The sequence below is a fragment of the Zootermopsis nevadensis genome, unplaced genomic scaffold (assembly GCF_977971745.1).
Source record: "Zootermopsis nevadensis isolate Lab colony 2312 unplaced genomic scaffold, Znev_1.0 Znev_ptg000081l, whole genome shotgun sequence".
In the NCBI taxonomy this organism is placed as follows: Eukaryota; Metazoa; Arthropoda; class Insecta; order Blattodea; family Termopsidae; genus Zootermopsis; species Zootermopsis nevadensis.
The window spans coordinates 31,486-52,345 of record NW_028259212.1 but is presented as its reverse complement, the minus strand read 5'-3'; the positions used below and the strand labels follow the sequence as shown (position 1 = coordinate 52,345).

The 20,860-nt window shown below is 38.6% G+C and overlaps 1 long non-coding RNA gene across 2 annotated transcripts in view; it reads left to right on the top strand.

The window, feature by feature from the left end:
- The window catches only part of LOC147870974 (uncharacterized), a 61,985-nt gene extending 43,002 nt beyond the window's left edge, over positions 1-18,983 (top strand). The window contains exons 2-3 of one of the 2 annotated variants that reach the window (XR_015532968.1): positions 8,384-8,508; positions 18,584-18,983. This is a non-coding gene — a long non-coding RNA (uncharacterized LOC147870974). Of the gene's footprint in view, positions 1-8,383; positions 8,509-11,437; positions 12,159-18,583 lie in introns of those variants that run through there. The other variant, XR_015532969.1, reaches the window with a different exon arrangement.
- Positions 18,984-20,860: the final 1,877 nt, after the last annotated feature.

Sequence of the window (20,860 nt, the reverse complement as noted above, 5' to 3'; positions counted from 1 at the left end):
TTACCTCGTAGCGTCTTAAAGTATTTTTATCGTGGTTTTCGGTTTAATTGTGCTAAGGTAAGTGTATAGCTTCGTAATTTTGTTTTTAATATAAGGGTTATGTAGTACTTATTATATTTTTTCGTTGTTTTCTGTAGTGTGTTATATATAATTTCATTGCCTGTTATTGGCTTCTTGCTGTTGGCAAACACTTAAATAAATTAATTGAATAGAATTGAATTGAATTTATTGTAAATTTTTCACCTAGGCAATAGCTGTTTCAAGTTCAAACTTACGTGTACATTGTTTTACAAAAACTGTTGTAGTTCAGGGCCAGATAACAGCACATGCAACAAACGTATTTCAGATTTTTGCATTAATAAATGTTCTTTCTTGCAGGATGAGTGATAAAAAAGGAAAATAAAAACAGTTTTTGTTTTTACCTCCTGAAAATGAAATTTCTATGATATCATTTTTCAATTTTTCTCAATTTTTTTGTAAGTTAAGTATGACATTAGAATTTATGAGACTTCTTTTCCAAATCTACAGTATTTAGGGTGTGATTTTTTCATTTGTATGTGTCAAAAAGTCTTTTTGGGGTGAAGTTTTACATTTTAAGCTGTAAATAAGTGAAAATTGGCCCGAGTGTTGTCGACCAGAACAGTGGAAATAGGCTGAGAGCGAGGGGGTTAAGTTTACATCTGCAATGGCTTATATCGGACATAATTTATATGTTGAATACATTGTATGGTGAGATAAGAATGACGATTTCTTACAAAATCTTGTGGAGTAAATTAAACAAACGAGTTTTGCTGAGTAATAACAGTTTAAAAAGTTGTCAGTGGAACCATGGTTCCGGAGAATTTGACGTAAATACGTCTATACGGAAAGGAAGTTTATATATTGGCTTTATTCTAAATATTTCCTTTATACATGCTTTACAATTGAGATAAGTTTGATTGAGACATTGCTTATTCAACTTGAATTAGTTACGCTTAAGATGGGTCTGTTGTAGCTGAATGTAATGTAATGAAATGAAATGAAATGTAATGTATTGTAACGTTTCCTAGGTACCAACAATGCTGAGTAAACACGACGTTTCCTAGGTAACCAGGTTACACTTTTTCGTTTCCCTTTTTCGTCACACTTTTTTGCCGAATGACCCTTCCTTATAGACGTATTTACGTCAAAAATAATTTCGCTGTGCCATAATTTCAAAGACATTTCAAGCCACATCTTGAAAGTTACTGCAGGTAACACAGCATTGCATTTTGTGACAATGTTATGTCTACCTCGTGTTTTAATTTGCAATTCACATGGATGATAACTCTGTCAGTGTCGCCGATATTAAAGTGGACAATGGCTGTCTTGACTTGTTTTGCGTGGCGTTGTAGTGAACTCTGATACGTCAGAAAGTTTGTCAGAGTGGACTTCACCGCGTGGTTGACCTGATAGAAAACTCACGAACCATTGCTAATGAAATTAATGAAGAGTCCTACAGTGCAATGACCTCAGTTCATCTGTTGCGTCACTGGTATGTTTTATTATGTGAGCAACCGAATAAAGTGGTTTCATACTGTTTTAGTAGAGTAAGTAAAGTAAAGTTTGTCCCACTATACGCCATGTAGGCGCTTGGGGTGAGTGGAGGTATAGCTCCTCTCTTCCTTGACCTCGGCACTAGATGGGGGTGAGTGGTCAGCATCACGCCCCGGCCGGCTTTACCCCCGGGAAAGGACCCCGGTACCCATTGTAGAGGAGGCTGGGTGGGCCCCAGAGCCGGTCTGGACGCAGAGGCTAGAGGAAAAATCCTCTACCCCCGTCGGAGATCGAACCCCGGTCGTCCAGCCCATAGCTAGTCACTATACTGCCACAGTATACTCCAAGGAAGCCATGAATTCCGCCCCGAGTAACATGTAAGAAATGAAAATAGTCTGGAATATGCAGACAATTGTGAGGTCAGAATGTGTCGAGAATTTTAACTATTTGGAATTGAATTCTCTACAAACTGATTGTTGTTCAGCTTCTCAAGAATTATTTCATCTGTTATCAAACTTATCTCAATTGTAAAGCATGTATAAAGGAAATATTTAGAATAAAGCCAATATATGAACTTCCTTTCCGTATAGACGTATTTACGTCAAATTCTCCGGAACCGTCGTTCCACTATCACTTTTTTCACAAATTTAAATCACGAGTTATTATAGGCACACAAAAACAGAAAGGGTTACACTCATTTTGGAAAATTTGCTTTTATGGTTATTAACTTCAGGTGAATATACCTGCGCTACAGGTTTGGCGCCTGGGCTGTCTCGCTGTACGTTGTTGAAACACTAATTTCATAAGCAAAATTGCCTATTTTATGTCCTGAATGTACTATAATAACGTGTAAGGTAGCATTGCTAGAGACTGAGTGGTGTAACATTATCACCGTCTTTGACTGAACAAGACAGTCCGTATACGCATATTGGATGCACTTCCTACCCTCCAATTACTGCGCGGTCTTAGTGAGAATGTAATAAAGCAACATATCACGAGTTTGCTAATTGCCAATAAACAAGGGACGTGTGAACGAACGTGTTCAGATCAGAATCAAACCCCCTTATAATTACGACCTCTACCGCATTACAACTTTGTTTTAAGAAATTACTAAACAGTGAGTGAAACTCCTTATAAGACACGATCTTTGACGTAATTTCAGTGATTGCCCAGTAATAATAATTAGTGAAATAATTATGTGTTTGGGATATGATGTATTAACGACGGTGAAACTGATGTTGATGTCCTGCGTTTAGGCGTTGTGTAGATGTGTCCATTTTTAGCCCTGAATACAGAGACAGTATATTCTACCGAAACATTGGCATCTGCTCAAAAACACAGAAGAACAACATTTACTCACGTATACGTTCTTTATATTAAGCGAAATGTAAGCGAACACAGAAACACTCTTTAAGGCCAGTATGAATGTTGGTGTACAAGTAAATGCAGAGAAGACGAAGTATATGATCACTTGTCGGCATCAGAATTCATAACAGAACCAGAGTATGAGGACAGCTAATGAATCATTCGAAAATGTGACAGAATTCAAGTAACAGGGGACGACACTAACAAGTCAGAATGACATTCATCACGAAATCAGGAGCAGATTAAATTCAGGCAATGCTTGCTATTATTCAGTCCAAAATCTTTTGTCCTCTTGTCACTTACCGAAAACACTACAGGTTAAAATACACAGAAGTGTAATTTTGCCACTTGTGCTGTATGGGTACGAAACTTGGTCTCTATCTTTGAGGAAGGAACATAGATTGAGGGTTTCTGAGAACAGTGTTGAGGAAGATATTTAGGCCTAAATGGGAGGAAGACGAATCATAAGAAATTGCATAACGATGAGTTTTACAGCCTGTACTCATCACCTGATATTGTTAGGGTGCAGGATGAGGTGGGCGGGACATGCAGCACGCATAGAGGTGGGAAGAGGTGTTTACAGGGTATTGGTTAGGCATACCGGAGGGAGGAGACCGCTGGGAAAACCTAGACGTAGATGGAATGACACGTTAAGAAGAACCTTAGGGAGATAGGAATCGATGGAGCGAACTGGATACAGCTGGCTCAGGATAGAGTCCGGTGGTTGGCCTTTGTGAACAGGGTGATGAGCCTTTGGGTTCCATAAAGAAAGTGAGCTATTATTTGACAAGCCGAGCGTACGTTTCCTCATCTGCTTCCGAAGATGCACCAGTAAATGACCTGCTTGGACCTCAAGTTTGTATCCGTCCAGTTGCCTCATTCGTGGCCTAACTGGTATTCTTTTTCCGACTGGGTTTACGCAAGAAGGTCTTTGGTGTCTAAATGCAATTCATCGTTCTAACACGATCTTTATTTAGTCTATTTTTTCCTTTGTTCCAGTGCTCAGATTTCACGCGCCTTAAATCAATGGTGTGCTATATATTTAGCAAAATACACACTGCTAATGTGTTTATGACTGCGCAGTGTTACGTGTGGCTCTATGAGCTTTGTAACAATATATTTGAGTATACCGTAAATTAATGTAAAGGAAGGTACATCCAAAATCACAATTGACGTGTTTGGAAAGCGTGGGTACTCAATGGCAATACTATTTTTTCACTGCCGTTTTCTTAAATTCAGAGTGTACCGGACTCTTGTTTGTTATGTGAGATTAAAATGAATTATTCATGTCATAAGAGGGATAGAAGTATCGTACTAGAAGGTAATACGGGTATTGTATATGTAAATGTAACCATAGCATCTACATTCAGCTTGAAGTATCAGTAAGTAAGTAAGTAAAGCTGTCCCACTAACGCCATGTAGGCACATTGGGGTGAGTGGAGGTATAGCTCCTCTCTTCCTTGACCTCGGCACTAGATGGGGGTGAGTGGTCAGCATCACGCCCCGGCCGGCTTTACCCCCGGGAAAGGACCACGGTACCCATTGGAGAGGAGGCTGGGTGGGCCCCAGAGCCGGTCTGGACGCAGAGGCTAGAGGAAAAATCCTCTGCCCCGTCGTCGGGGGTCGTCCAGCCCGTAGCTAGTCACCATACTGACTGAGCTATCCCGGAACTGAAGTATCAGTGATGGGCCTAATAGATACCGGCTCCATAATCTGCAGCTTTTTAAATGGAAATATCCCTTTACAGTGAAGATCCTTGTAGTCTACATAGAATTTGTCCAACATAGTTCATACACAGTTATTGGACATTTGAGATTGTAAATATTTATCGTAAAACACTTGGTAAATACTTTTAATATCAATCAGTGGGTAAGTGATTCAATTTAATTCAATTCATCTATTGATGATGATGATGATAATTCAATTCAATTCAATTCATTTAATTTATTAAAGTGCTGAACAACAGCCAAAAAGGCCAATAACAGCCAAGCACTAACAATGCAAACAATACAATACAAAAACAAAAAAATAACAGTGTTAATTTAATGCAAAATAATTAATAAGTAAATAAACTAAATATACCTAAGTCATATAATTCAATTAATAATACTAAATAAAACAAAACAGAAAAAACTTACGTAAGCAAAATACGATCTTTGTTAAAGATGTCAATGCTCCTACAGACTGCATTGGCAGCAGAAACACATCTGGCAGAGGGACTGACCTTGAAATTACGTTGTACAGTAGAGGTAGAGTAGTCTCTGATGGACCTAGTAGGTATGCAGAGACCAACTGTATCAACAACAGATGAGCAATTAATTTTGCCTTTAAAAACATTGATGAGGAAAAGCGCATCAAAAAACCTCCTCCTTAAATGTAACGATAAGAAGTTTAATCTAACTAATATTTCATCATAATTATAGGCACAAACGCCATTAAAGAATCTAGCGTAACACAGAGCTACAAATTTCCTTTGAATCCTTTCCAATTTAAAGGAAACAGTATTAGTAATAGAGTTCCAAACAACGGATGCATACTCAATTTTGGAACGGACTAAAGTACTGTACAAGACCAATACGCTATGAACAGTGGAGAAGGAAGAAGTAATGTACCGAATCAAGCCAAGCATTTTTAAGCTATGTGAATATACGAGGGTCGCTCATTAAATAATGCCCCACATTTTTTTTCTCAGCCAATAATGAAGATAGAAAAGTGTACTTTTACATGCTTGAGATTTGATGTTTCTCGCGTTCGTGTACGGAGTTTCAAATGATTCCAACCGATGGCGGAGCTGTAGTGAACTGTTAAAATAGCGTCTGTGAACGACTCTCGTTACAAGCAACGAGCTGTAATTGAATTCTTTTTTGCTGAAAAAGAAACGGTGGTGAACATTCATAAACGTTTGTGTGCTGTGTATGGAAGCTGTGCAGTCGATAGGAGCACTGTTGGTCGCTGGGCTAAGAGAGTTAAAGCTTCAGGAAGTGAAGAAACCGAGCTCCATGATCTGCCGCGCTCTGGGCGTCCTGCCACAGCCATCACTCCAGACATGTTGAACCGCGCGGATGCCATTATTCGTGAGGATCGGCGCATCACAACTCGACAATTGGCCCAACAGCTTTCAGTCAGCAATGGAAGTGTGATTGCAATTATCCGGGCTCTCGCATATTCAAAGGTGTGCGCAAGATGGGTTCCACGAAGTCTCACAGCAGACCACAGGATTCAAAGGAAAACGATTTCTTCTGAATTGTTGGAGCGTTTTGATGCTGAGGGAGAGGTCTTTCTGTCCCGGATCATTACAGGTGACGAAACCTGGATACACCACTTTGAGCCGGAGACAAAAAGGCAGTCAATGGAGTGGCATCATCCTCAATCACCGAGAAAGAAGAAATTCAAGACAACTCCCTCCGCCGGGAAAGTCATGATGACTGTCTTTTGGGACAGTGATGGGGTCATTCTTGTGGATGTGTGCGACCATCAATTCAGACGCGTACATCAGGATCCTGAAAACCCTCAAGAAGCATTTCTGACGAGTTCAGCCTCACAAGCATCCAGCAGAAATTTTGCTCCTGCACGACAATGCACCCGGGAAGAAATCACCAAATTGGGTTGGACGGTGCTGCCCCATCCACCCTCCGACTTCCATCTCTTTGGGCCACTCAAAGATGCTATCCGCGGAACAAGGTTTGAAGATGACGAGAGCGTAATTCAAGCAGTGAGGACATGGCTACGTGCACAGGACAAGAGCTGGTACCGGCAAGGCATGCATGCACTTGTTCCACGCTGGCGTAAAACTGTACAAGTTGATGGGGACTATGTGGAAAAAGAGTATGTGTAAAGGAAACATTGATTTATATTGTCACTAAATTTCAGCCATCTTGAATAAATATATTCTGAGGAAAAAAATGTGGGGCATTACTTAATGAGCGACCCTCGTATGTAGTTAATGTGCTGATGAAAATAGCTTACAGTCCAATAGAACACCGAGATCTTTAACACAATGAGAGCGTGCCACCAAATTGCTACACAATTTGTAAGTAAAGTAAATACTGTTTGTCTTTCGGGTGAACGATATAACAGTCGTTTTACTTAAATTAAGTTGCATCCCATTCACGAGCACCAATTTTGCACTGAATAAATATCATTCTGTAACAGTTTGCAGTCATCAACATCGCTAATACTCCGATATATCTTCAAGTCATCAGCAAATAAAAGGCACTGTGAATTGTGTATGGAGTCGCAGATATCATTAATAAATATATTGAAAAGTAAGGGGCCTAGGGTAGAACCCTGAGGCACTCCACACTTAACACGATAAGGATACGAAAGAGTTCCAGAGACACGAACAAAGGATTGCCTGTCAGAAAGATAACTATGGAACCAATCAACATAACTGGGTGATAGTCCAAAGTTTCTAAGTTTACCAAGAAGAATATTATGAGTATATTATAGTAATATTTCATGGTATTCAAGTAAAGGTATTTCTGAAATTGAGTCTAGTGAGGTCGATAAAGAGAGACGGGGCATAAGATCTTAGTAGCAGATGTGACGTAGGACTGAGATGGTTCTCGTGAGTTCCAGAGTAGTAACGTCTACTGACTTCTTCCATAAAGGTTTCAGACAGACTGTAACATTTTATCTGTACTTGGTTACAGTTTCTGCTCATGGATCCTCAACGAGACACTTAAATTCCTTTTTGAGGAAACTGGATATAATTGATTAATCTTCTGGAAGCTATTTTACATTTCACAATTAAATATTTCCTGAAATAGGGTAGGTCACCTTTAAGCATACACTTTAAATAGTTTAAAGTTGCTAAAAGCTGTTGTGAACGTTTCTATCTTTAAATATCTACTCGTTAAATAATTTTTGTTCTTCTGTATCATCAGACGTGATTAAAGAACATCTTCTTCAGCAGACACTGTTCCTTCCTTGACAGATTTGCTGTTGCCAGTAGGGCGTTGATGGAAACCTTTAGTTACCCCGAAACATGACCCTGGTGAAAGAAAGAATTTAGTCTTCCGAAACAGTATTGACTATTGATCAATATGTAGGTCTATTAGGAAACCTATAAAAAAATACTGGTCAGCCAAAGATTCATAACAAATAACATGATTTTTCGCGCCTTATTTTGTCTTGTTGGAATAGTGAGTTACCGCTCATTATACATTATTAGTGAGCACTTTTACTTCTTATTCAGGAGTTTAATGATTCTAACCTCTATTTCGAGACTGCCAACTTTAATTACTTTTCATGATATTCCTCAGACCCTCTTAACAAATTTATGTAATCCTGTCGTTTGATTCTGTATAACAATCAGTTGGGAGAACGTCGTTAAATAAGTAAATTTTTTGTCAGTGTCTAGAGTTTTTATTGATTTGTCGAAATCGAATATTTTAAAAATCAGTCGTAGGAATCGATAACTAATATTTTGCCTAACAACGTACTCTGCCATCTTGCTGGTAATCCAAGCTGTCCTTTCAACTAAATTCATTATTATTCACAGATTCGCCCGTGGCGGCACTAGAACTTGAAAGCAATCTTAATGGAAGTTCCATCAGAGAAGATGTCTACTTGGAGTGCTATATTCTCGCAAATCCATGGGTGTACAAAGTTGTCTGGAGGCGCAATGTAAGTATATACTGCATATTAGTATTAATAACACGAGACTTTTCGTGTAATAAAAATTATACGTAACAGCTACCATTTGGCTCACGAGGTCCCATTAAAATTGACCGAGACATTTTATTTTACGCTTTCATTTAATAAAACTGTGTGTTTATTACAATAAAAATTGTATTTGAAATTCCAATTCTATGATTAAAAAATGTCTTAGTGACCTTTTGCTTTCCGATAAGTTTCCGCGCCCAAATTCTGTAATCATTTTTTGTTCCTACAATCCAGACTTCATATCCAGTCAATTGGATCCTCCTTGATTTTACCGCCTTTATACGGAATGTAACAAAATTCACACAACCCGAAGATTAGATATAAATATTTTGTTAATGGGATAGGGAATTTTCAGTTTATCGTGTTCAGTGGCAACACTGGTCTTCTGTCTCCCAAGTGAATAGTTTGTTTGACCCTAACGCAGTCGTATGAAGTAGTTTAACAGGCACGAGGTGCAATTACGTCATAAGTCAACCATTTTTCAACTTGAAAATCAACGGGACAACTCTTCGAAGATTCTACGAAAGTGTATATGTCTACTGAAAGGCGGGGGACACTTACAACATATGCTGTAATTATGTAGTTATAATAAAATATGCAATTATAATATAAAGATGACTTTCAGCGTCGGTTGCCTGCCTTTTGGTACGTCCGTTGTAGAGTAGAGCGCCGATTATCCGTCGTAACTCTTTGTATACCAGATTATAATAAAATATTACTGTCACAAATATCACTTTATTTACTCAGTTATTTAAGCATCTGGCTAGAAACGTAAAATGAAATAATATTGCTAATTTTAATGAAGAATCTCGAGAGACACGGAGGCATACGATTATTTTATGAAACCGCCGCTGGTGAATTTTGAGTTGTTTTCATGAGTTTAAGTTCTTAATTAAAAGCAGATTGCGAAAAAAATACACGGACGTCTATGTTTTACGAGTTTCGTTATTTTATCGTGGGAACAGATCACTTTATGTTGGTATAATTGATTAAAATTTAAATCACTTTTAGTAACGTGGGTCTCTAAACATGTATAAAATAAGTATTTATATTTTGCATTTATATTAACATAATATTTAATTTTATAATAAAAGACTGCCTCAGCTTCATGAAAATAGGAATAATTTCGATTCTAAATATGAGTAAGACACGTTCCCTCACATGTAGCTGAATGAAACGTCACAAGGGATTATGTTCCACGGTATGGACTGTATAGAACTGGCACTGGTTAGAACCAGTGGCGTTCATTTTTTAATACTAGGTTAAACCTTGTTCGTAAGTGTTCGGAATTTTCAAATTGGATTTGCAAGTATCAACTGTCAAGAAACATCCCTCCTCTGCTGAATTAGCAATTAGTTAAAAGAAGCGCATTGTAAATAGTTTTATTTTTGTGAATCATTGCGGTCGAGTGTTTAACCCACCTATTATATATTCCGGAGGTTCCCTCAGAACCATTATTCTGACAGAATTTTATCGTAGCTTTCTTCACTCGCTTCGAACACCCGCCGGTATAGGATCTTAAAGTAATCCACGACCGCTTCCTTCCACATCTTCTCCATTTCATTATCTTTTAGGCACTGTTATCATTCTTTGCTCTCAAGTCATATATACTAACAGTGTCATTAATATTCGCCAAACGAATATCGCGTAGGTGTGGCATGTATGCGTTCGAATATGTATTTGGATATAAATTAATTTTAAAATCAATTCCAGAGCCTGATTTTGATTTGTTTGTTGAGCCTTCGGGATCTGTTACCAGTGAATTTGTACATCTCAGTCATATGGTTAAAATTATTTTATTCTAACTCTTAAATTCAACATACCAACTGTATTTAATCGATAAATTTTATCTGTAAGATAAAAACCTGTATTTCCCGTAACATAAGTCAGGCTGTTAAGGATTACTTACGATACGTGTTGTGTATTTCGCGAACCAAAATGTTTTCGGCAAAATCAAAGTATCTCAAACAATAAAATGGGTAGGCTACAGGCTGGGCGACTGAGGTTCAATTCCCAGCTGGGGGAGACATGTTTGTCTTATGTATCGCACCCAGAATGACTCTGAGGTCCACCCAGACTTCTAACCAGTGGGTACTCGGGGTTTTTTTCCCTGAGGAGAAAGTGGACGGAGCGTGAGACTGACCACCCACCTCGATCTAATTCCGCGGTTAAGTAAGAGTGGAGCTGTACCTAACACCCCATATATCCTCATGGAATCGTGGTTAATGCACATCAGGGGAAAGTTTATCTTCCTGTATTCTGTGAGTAAAATGTCGAATCAATTAAAGCTGAAAGTGGTTTATATAATAACCGGTTTAATATAGATGGTAAGTTAAATTATCACACCTTCAGAAAGAGTATAGTTAGAATGACTTTACGCTTTAAACTTGTAAAAACTCGGTCAAGTGGGTGGGGGAGGTTGGTATTAGCCCCGTCATGACGCTGACGCATCATCGTGTAGACGTTAGAGTGCAGTCGATCCTCGCTTTAGGAAAACTAACATTACAAAATTTCGCTCATACGAACTCTTATAACGAAACGTTTACCCTCAGCTTGGAAACTTGGACCCTTCAAATAAAAAATCCCTCCCAAATCCCCAACCAACATAACCCTCCTATCTGATGATTACGCGGAGAATCCTGATGACCCCCCCCCCCCAATCCCAACGTCTCTTCTTCGGTCTCCATAAAATGTGCCTCAATCCACTTCAGAGACCTGAAGTCTCTTAATCCAAAGGAGATAAATTTGAAGCCAAGAAATCTGTTTGCTTTCGCGTTGTTGTTAGAGGACATATTTCTTTTCAAGCATGTGTAATAATTTGTTTCTATTGTCTGCATGTTTCGTTTAAGGAAATATTTTTCTATTTTTTTTATACTTTGTCTGTTTTCAGGAACGTAACCCTCAGTTATAACATTGTGCTTACGGGAAACAGCAACTCGCTTTACGGTACTCTTCCTTAGAGCGTCTACCCTCTTTACAATCTCCATTACTTTTGAGAATTCAGGATACAGTTTTATCCCGGTTAACAAGCATTCAGTTGTTTCTCTTTCTGCAACGTCTAGAGGAAGTTTAAACATTCCAATTTTTCCGTTCTTTACCTTTTGTAAAACTCTGAGTTTTGCTACCGTGTTCACAACATGCTGCGAACAGGCCCTATCCTGAGCTACATTAATCCAGTCCACACCCTAACACCTTATTTCCTAAAGATCCATTTTAATATTATCCTCACACTTACGCCCAGATCGGTCGAGTTGTCCCATTTCTTCGGGCTTAAAACTAGCGTTTTACGCATATTTTACGTTTTCGCAATGCGTGATGCATTAAGCGCCCATCTCGACTTCCCCGGTTGCCTGCTTTAGATGGGAAACTTGTGTAGAAGACGTCCTGAGCCCATTCTCTATATATTTAAATCCTTTAATTTATAACTATGAAACATATTTGGAATGTGGAATTGTTCATTGAACGCATGAAGGTTTTTAAATATCCAATTAAATTGACGTGGCGTAGTGTGAGTTGGTATGTTGTTATCATTACTTTTATTTATTTTGGGTTGGATATTATAATACTTTATTTATAGTTTGTGTTTATTCTTTAAATTACAGATTTTTTATGCCAAGAATAAAAATGTTGCATTTGGAGTCTTATTTTTTATGACATGTACTTTGTTTTATTCCTTTACGATTACTGGTTTAATTTGTTTATTCATTGGAATATTATTACATTAATGCTTGATCAGATATATTTTATTTTCATCTTCAGGCAATGGGACTGGCCCATTACCATTTTAGTCCAATGTGTCCATCGGATTTTAGGTTTTTCCTATTTTACTCCGCCCTTTTGGTTTATATTCTTAAATTTTTTATTGGTAACCCGTTTTCTTGCGTTCACATTACGTGTTATTGACCCCGTTAACTTCACAGACTATTTATATTCTTCTCTTCTGTTCAGTCCCCATTGGCGTAATTTAAATATATTTATAGTACAAATAAAATTGAACTGCCCTCCGTCATGCTAAATCCGTGTGCAGTCTTCAGTGACTTTTGCATTGTAAGTTATGTTCGTTCTGCGGAAATTCTCGGGAAAGCCATAAATATTGTCTCATGGATCTGTGTGAATTCCCTACAGATGAAATTCGAAACGCATTAACATACCTTGACGTTGCTTTATTTTCAGTAGGGTGAGTTTGGAAGTCGTGGAATTTTACGGCCTGGAACCCGGAAAACATTCTTCTGAAACTTGTCGAGATCTGGGGATGTTAGCAAATATGAGATTCTTTTCTTTTTTTACATTTCTTGACTTGAACGTCCTGTACTGAACATCGCTGTCCTGTGTCCTGAACTCATGCTTTGTATCTCGTGTGCCCTACTTTAAAATCGCAGCTCGGATACAGACGATTTCCCCTCTTTTACTCAGTCTCTACAAACAATTTTAATGAGAAGAATTTACCTTATAAACAAGTCACCTCTGCTCTCTTCCAAACTCGTCCTAAATCATTCGTTATCTGTTCCTCAATCTGAGCTATTTAAATAATATTTGATAAAATTTAAAGATGAGAATCTTCTGGTATACTGCGTCGAATAGTCTCGTAGAATTATATTGACATTTTATAGGTGCGTACTGCCTCCTTTATCAGGGCTTCCATGTTCATATTTGCCGCCGTGAGAATCTGAAATCCCAGTAGGAAGAAGAATATTAATTTTGAAACAAAAACTTATAAATATAACCTAGTAACGCTGCATCAACTGCAGGGTTTACTTCTTATAAATGTTTACGGAACAAGTTAATAAATTCGAAAAAAATATTAAGACATTTATAAGTATACATGGAATAATTCGTACGTTTCATATAATGTCTCTAAACAAACTGAAATATTGCACACACTTGTAGTGTTTTTCTTAATTGATTTCGTTTAATTACGCAACATACAAACAGTTGTTTATTGAGTACATTTACGATAAACAGATTAAATTAAGTTAAAATGTATTGTAAGGTAAATTTTACTGATGTAGGTCTTTTATACACAGAATACAGAAACGAAATGACAAAATCCTTTGATACTTACAGAGTAAGTCATTTAATTGCGAGAAATACTTGATCGATCTATCCGACACGCTCTGTAGTGTTATTCATTCCACAAATATAATGTCGCTTGGTAGTGGCTACAACATTTACGCTTCAATTTTTGCTGTAGCGTAATTAATGATCCGGTAAATAGGCGCATTGACCTGATCCCTCAAAAGTGTTGGTTTTATATTTACTGACTCTGGTCACTGTAAAGTTTACACCAGGTGCATGCCTGTCCATTAGTTTTGCGTGATTTGTGCATCACTGACTGTGTTCTGTTCGCCCTGCACTTCAGGCGGTCTGATTGCTGACGAGTGTTCTAATTTAAGTGAAATCCTAAATCTTCGCTGAATGCAAGCCACCTGTTGTTATATTGCAGAGGCAACGTACGGAAGTTGTTTCGCGATGTTCTTCAGACACGGGAAGTCATGTTGCTGCCTTGTGAAGGACCTCCCGCTTGCGGGGTGGGCATGGTGTTACAAATACTCACTTTAAAAATGTAGCTTGTTAGGAATTGTTTGAAAGATCGATTAGCAAGGGTTTGCAAACACTGTGATAAAACTTTGGGGTTTCTTTAAAGCAAGGAATATCTGAACTAATTGAAAAATACCAACGCCTGTAAGAAAATTCTTCTGTCATGTCACCTGTATCAAAAGTCTGTTGAAATTTAACATGCAATGATTTTGTTCATCACCCTCTCTGTTCGTCTTATTTATGTTTTTCCTATCGTACTTTAATCTCTTTGCTTCCTTCCTGTCGTATTCTTTTCTTTTGCATGCTCTTCCTCATTCCTCTCCTTATTTATTCATTTATCTCCTTCGTACTTTTACTCTATTCCTCCTTCATTTCTTTTTATAACTCTTATTTGTTCATCTTATCATTCTCTCCCCAGTTCATTTTCTGTCCCTTTCGTACCTTATCTTCTCTCAAGCCTTGTCTAACACATTTGTATCGAGACACAACAATTCGAAAATTAGTTCGTGCTACGCTTTACGTTATCCCAACGTTCTTCGCTCGGCCCGAATCCATTCAAATCGATCTTAAAAGCATGAAATTACGTTTTATGTAACAGATTTTCGGCTTGTTTTAAAACGCTGAATATCAATTAAAATATACTGACTGGTTAAATATTTGGAACACTGGTTAGTTTTATGAGTATAACATAGTACATGTAATATCCGCTAGAGTTAAGTAAATACCTGTTACGTAGGTGGCCCAGCAGACGTGTTGTGCGCATGCTTAAACCCCCTTCCGTTTCTCAGTTAAGAAAATTGGTCTTTAGTATAGTCGGCGCGGTAGTTTTTGGCCGGTGGAATTTTCAAGGGGAAGGCTAGGAGCTAGTCACTAGTGCGATAGTATAATGCTGACTGCACCGAGGAGCTTATCGGACTGAACGCCCAAACAAAAGAAATACGCTGACCGTGCCACCTCAGGTACACAGACTAGGCCCGCCCGCCAGCTTCTCCACCGGCCAAAAACCACTGCGCCGACTATACAAATATATTTCTCACACGTGTGCGTTCCGCTTCTACACTTTTCGTGGTATTGTTATTCATATACTTGTTCTGTTATTATGTTATAACAGGCTTAGGCCACATCAAGTTTACATTAAAGCATAATGAATACGATGTTTTTCGGTCTGCTGGAATTCCAGCTGATGACCTACTCGGCTGCATACGTCACGGACCGTTCTATCTGGTTCCATAACATGGAACTTCTAGTCAGTAGAGAATACCAATCGTGTTGAAAGAGCTTTTACCGTGGATTTAGATAAGTTCTCTGGCTGATTGATTTGAGGCTATTTCGCTACGCTCTTTTCATTGAATAGTTCAAAAAGTGTGGAGTGAGATGGTGAATATGATAATGGAAACTGAAGGTAAGAATTTGATAGAAATTGATAGTAACATATTTTAAAGTAGACCTACTATATTTGTCGTTGTAACAGATTGTAATTTTGTGAAGTCAGTAGCAGACTTTTACCTGAGTAAGCAGTTTCTTTTAGAGCGAGATGTCATTGGTTACCAACGAGTTAACTGGGACATGGTAGGTCAGAACCTACTTACGATATATTGTGAAAATACATAAAGTAGTTATCTCACGACAAATTCAAGAGGAACACATTCGTCATCTCCTGTGCAAGAAGACAGGCTTTTGCAATATCGTGTATGTATGAGTATCGAGATCTGAAGTCATTATGAAATGTTAAATCAAAATATTGTAGAGACAGGAAAGGATGAACTATAATTACGAAACTATGCATCAAAATACATAGAAAAATACCCAGCAACTGGAAGAGATAAGAATAAATTTTATTTTGTGCTAGAAATTGGAGAGAGAGAAACATTAAATGCTGTATGATATGACTGGCAATAATGTCGATCGTTTGAGAGCTACACGGTATTGGACAAGAAATTGATATAACGTACTGATAGTTTAGAGGCCATATAAAAGTTCGGTTTCTGTCACAATTCTGATACATTCTCCACAAATATTATATAGATTGTAAATAAACGTATGCTAGGAAAATATATGGTTTTAGGATAATATGTAGCCATTAACTCTTTAACGTTCATTGATAAGTTGACCTGCATATACCACCTGCTCTACCATTCAAGAACTTTTCACTTTTCCCATATAATTTATTCCTTATTATATGTTTTATATGATAATCATAATTAACATTTATTATTTTCCTTAGATAACATTAACCAGTTGATCTTTGTGATTGTTAAATCTCATGAAGACTAGCATTTCCTGGTTACTGGAGCAAATGCTAATTTGTTACACTAATTTCACGTTACACTGCATCCTTCTGACGTATCCCACCTGATATTAATATCAAAATAACGCCTTAAAGTAGCTCCCCCCAATCACAATTTTACCAAATGTCGCTCTCCCATTGTTATTGTACAAATTCTAAATTCGAATGGATTTCAGTGACACTGTCCCCAGTTTCTCTCCTCTGAAACCACATATTTTCTTGTATATTTTTGTCTTCGGGCGTTTTACGTTCTTTCCTTCCTGCTTTCACCAGGTAGACGAGCGGTTCCCTCAACCCTTCCTGCCTCTCTCACTCATTCGGCTTTAGAAGGTTAATTCAACTGTCGTCAAAATACAGCAGCCACTGGAGACACAAATGCGGTGGTTACACGACCTTCAAGCAAATCTGCCCATTTCTATCAGTAATCCCCAATTCGTTTATGTTGCTACGAGCTTCAGGGTTCTAAGCCATGTGGTTACGGGGTTTGTGCTTATGGAATTATCCCTACATTCGTCTGAACGTAAGTAAAAGTAAAGCTGCCCTATATAAGCCATGTACTCATTCTTGATCTCTGCACTAGATGGAGGTAAGTGGTGTGCCCCGGGAAAGGACCCCGGTACCCATTGGATAGGAGGATGGGTGGGCCCCAGAAACGGTCTGGACGCAAAGACTAGAGAAAAATTCGACTGCCCCTTTCGGGGTTCTAACCCCGGTCGTCAAAACCGTAGTCAGCCATTATGCTGACTGAGTTATCCTCTGTCTGGAGGTATTGAGGAAAATATTTTCCTTCTTACGTTTTTAGATAAGGTGAGCAAGATATATCTGGGTGAGAACGCAGTTTACTAAGGAACAGACAACAAGAGGGTTAATCAAACACTTTGGCCGTAATTTTATGGTGTATATGTCTAGACTTTCAATATTAACCAAATCGTCTGAGAAGCTGTCTATTAGATACACGAAATTGAGCAAAATATAAACTACACTACAGTTACAATACAACGAACACGAACAGAACGTCTACAATAGATTGACAACATTACAATAAACCATGTGTAAGCCACTAATCTTACCTTTGAATCTCGAACTCAAGTAGGACTAAAAATACTATACCAAATTTTCAATAGAAAAATGCTAATTAGACTAACTACCTTTTTACTTTCCTTGTAATAAACACTACGAAAAATAGCAGTACTGAACACTTCTTTGACACTACATAGCAGAATCACTGAATTAAGAATCTTGCCACCTTAAAGTATAAGACTTTATAAAAAAAACTGGCTACATCACCTGTAAAGAAAAGGACATTTAAGAAAAAAAGGAAGTAGTGTCTTTAGATATTAGGTGTTGTTCATAAAAATGCGTGGAGCTCTACATCCAAGAAACCTATACGCTTTCATGGCTAACTTCTTACCGGGTCAACATCTCACATCCCATTTATCTTAATCCCACATCTACGTCTTGGTCTCCGAGTAGTCTTTTCCCTCGATAATTTCCTACCAAAATTGTATACCACTTCTCTTTTCCTCCACGTAAGAAACACATACCGTAAATTTTATCCCAAAGGAATTAATTACAGTCACGGGTGAAAAATACAAACCATGACACATTACGTCACGTAATTTTATCTGTTCTCGTGTTAATCAATTTTAATACAACTAGCCGCTTGGTCTGAGGCATCATGCTTCGGACCGGCGATAAGAAATGCGCGTTGGTTCGAGTCTCGAGGGAGAAGAAATTTTCTCATGAGCTTTCGACCAGTGTATGGGACCGGTGCCAACCCAGAATCGTGAGGAAATTGGGGAGCTATAATGAGTAGCGTAATCCGGTCAGCAGAGCTAGCAGTGGCTGGGGGTTCGTCGTGCTGACCACACGTCACCCTATATCTGGTTGGATGATCGTTCACCTCTACTTAGGCATGTGAACGTGAGACCAGCAGTCAAGCTAGTCGGCTTTGGCTCTCTGGAGCTGTTATGCCATGGATTTTGTTTTATTTTTAATTATGAATCTCGATAATTTGTTCTCATACACCCTCAACGTACCTAGCTGCATCATAGTCTAATATCGTTTATATAAATGCAAAATAAGAGAAAAAGCATACATGCAGCTAGACGTTAGTGACACCGATTGCATAACAACACACACGACAGTACTTATAGATACAATTACCCCGCAATTCTTATTGTATAATATTAATATTAATAATAATAATAGGTAATGGAAGAATACTATACACAACGGAAGAGATGCCAACTCACACGTTGAAGCGTCGACCAGCATCTTTCAAGCGTTCTGTCGCTTATTGTGGAATTTGAATGCAACTGGTCCAGTCCAAAGCACAGAGCAGCAGAAGGGAACAAGAGGCAGAATAAAAGGTAGTTTACACCAGAGAAAGTACAGTAACAGCAAATCGAAAACCCAGATTTAAGTACTTTCGATTACAAATTACTTAAAAAGAAACATTTTAATAAGAAATAACATGATACTATAAAAGTCTCAAAAAGATGTATACACAATTTCAATGACAATAATAAATACATTTCAGCAAGATAAATAATTACATAAGTCAACATTGGGACATAGCGAATTGGTTAATACGAGGTGCAATCGAAAGGTTTCCAGACTGCGCGTATAAAAACCCGTACACTTATCTCAGGTATTAAATTCATCCATCACCCTCGAAGTAGTTCCCCTGGGAGTGAACACAACGATCCCAGCGCCGCTGCCAAGCCTGGAAGCATCCCTGGAAATCTTTCTTTGTCAGCCTGTCAAGCACCATCTGCGATTCTGCCTGAATCTCTTCTATCGTCTCAAATCTCCTTTCCTTTAGCTGAATTTTCATCTTTGGGAAGAGGAAGAAGTCACACGGAGCTTAGAAAGAAAGTTGGGGTCGGTTCTTGCAAGATCTTTGAGCTCCTGACAAACGAGAAGTCGATTCTGCTTCTGGTCCTCAGACAGGATGCGTCGCATGTGGAGTTCTTCCTTTAGAATCAGCTGACAGGTCCCATAGCCTATCCCAACAATGTCGCACAAGTCGTTGATGGTACCACGTCGATCTTCGTAACATTTTCGGGCGTTGTGCTCGAAGATGGTCGTCCAGAACGCTCGTCATCATCGACAGAGGTTCGGCCATTTTTAAAACGTGAATGCCACACAAAAGTTTGTGCACGACCCATTGCGGACTCCCCAAATGCTTGCTTTAGCATTTCATAGGTTTCCGTAGCCGTTTTGGCGAGTCTTTGGCAAAATTTGATGCACACGCCATTCCGAAATCGCAGGAGGGTCGGTGTAATGCACTACCAAAACGCCCGTAACTAAGAAACAAATGCTAATTCGATGATGCCGGCTGGCACACTGATTCACTATGAATGTAGGCCCAACCCCTTAGCGGCAGAAGCTCGTACTACATCCGGTTCGCCCTCTATTGACACAGTCTGGAAACGTTCTGATCGCACCTCGTATATGTGATCTGACAGTGAAAATTTAAAGCGTGCATTGTAGTTTTTATTTATATAGTTGTCGTCATACGTGACCAATCAATTAGGTTGGTTATCTGGATAGAGAATTTACGTGGTTCGAATATTCATCGTGTTACAGTCTGTCCGGATGTTTGTCGTTCTTTCACATCCCCCTTCCCAAAGTGGCTACCGAGATTATACTCTCAGATAATACACTATGGCCGCTAGGTCAGAATTGTTTAAGTAACCCAGTATAATCAAAAATAGCAAAGGGGGTTAATTTTTTAGACAATCTTGATAGGTTGACTTTTGTTTTTTGGTTGTAAACCAAGATATACTCCTTGTGAACACTCTCAGTTTATGTATAGTGAATGTAACACTATATATATGTATATATAATTAATTGATAATCAAGTGAGATTATTAATGAATTATTGCCACTTGAAAGGCCTATAGCTGACATGATTGATTTGGTATTGTGGCAATGTTCAGCTGCATAATTAGTGGGCCTAATTGATTAATGATGAGCTGATGTTAGTCTGGGCACATGGTACAATGTAATACTTCTATCAGGCTAGTACGTGTTGTATTGTCCTTGGGGTGATTGCGTTATCTCCACGAGAAGTGAAGACACATCGTTTAGATGACGTCACGCCAGTGCGCGGTAATCGTTACTACGCTTGCGCGGCCCATGCAGCGTTGCCTTTTGTCTGTCAAATCATTTCAGTGCACTGGGAAAGGAAGAATTTTAAAATTGAATGTGACTGTCTTCTGGGTTGATGCGACACGATGCAACGACAGAATAATGTGGCCGCTTGCTTAAGAGTGGAGGCAGTTTGGAGCTCGCAACATTGCAAATCTGGCAACGCTGTGCTGTTTACCTAGAGCCACGCGGTAAGGGGACGAGTCCTTCCATGGCCTTGAAACATGCAGTTTAGTGACAGCTTCTGTAGACTAAACAGTTGCATTTATTCGCACTTAGTAACACAAAATAAATGAAACCTAAACTTAATCTCACCCAACGTAAATATTG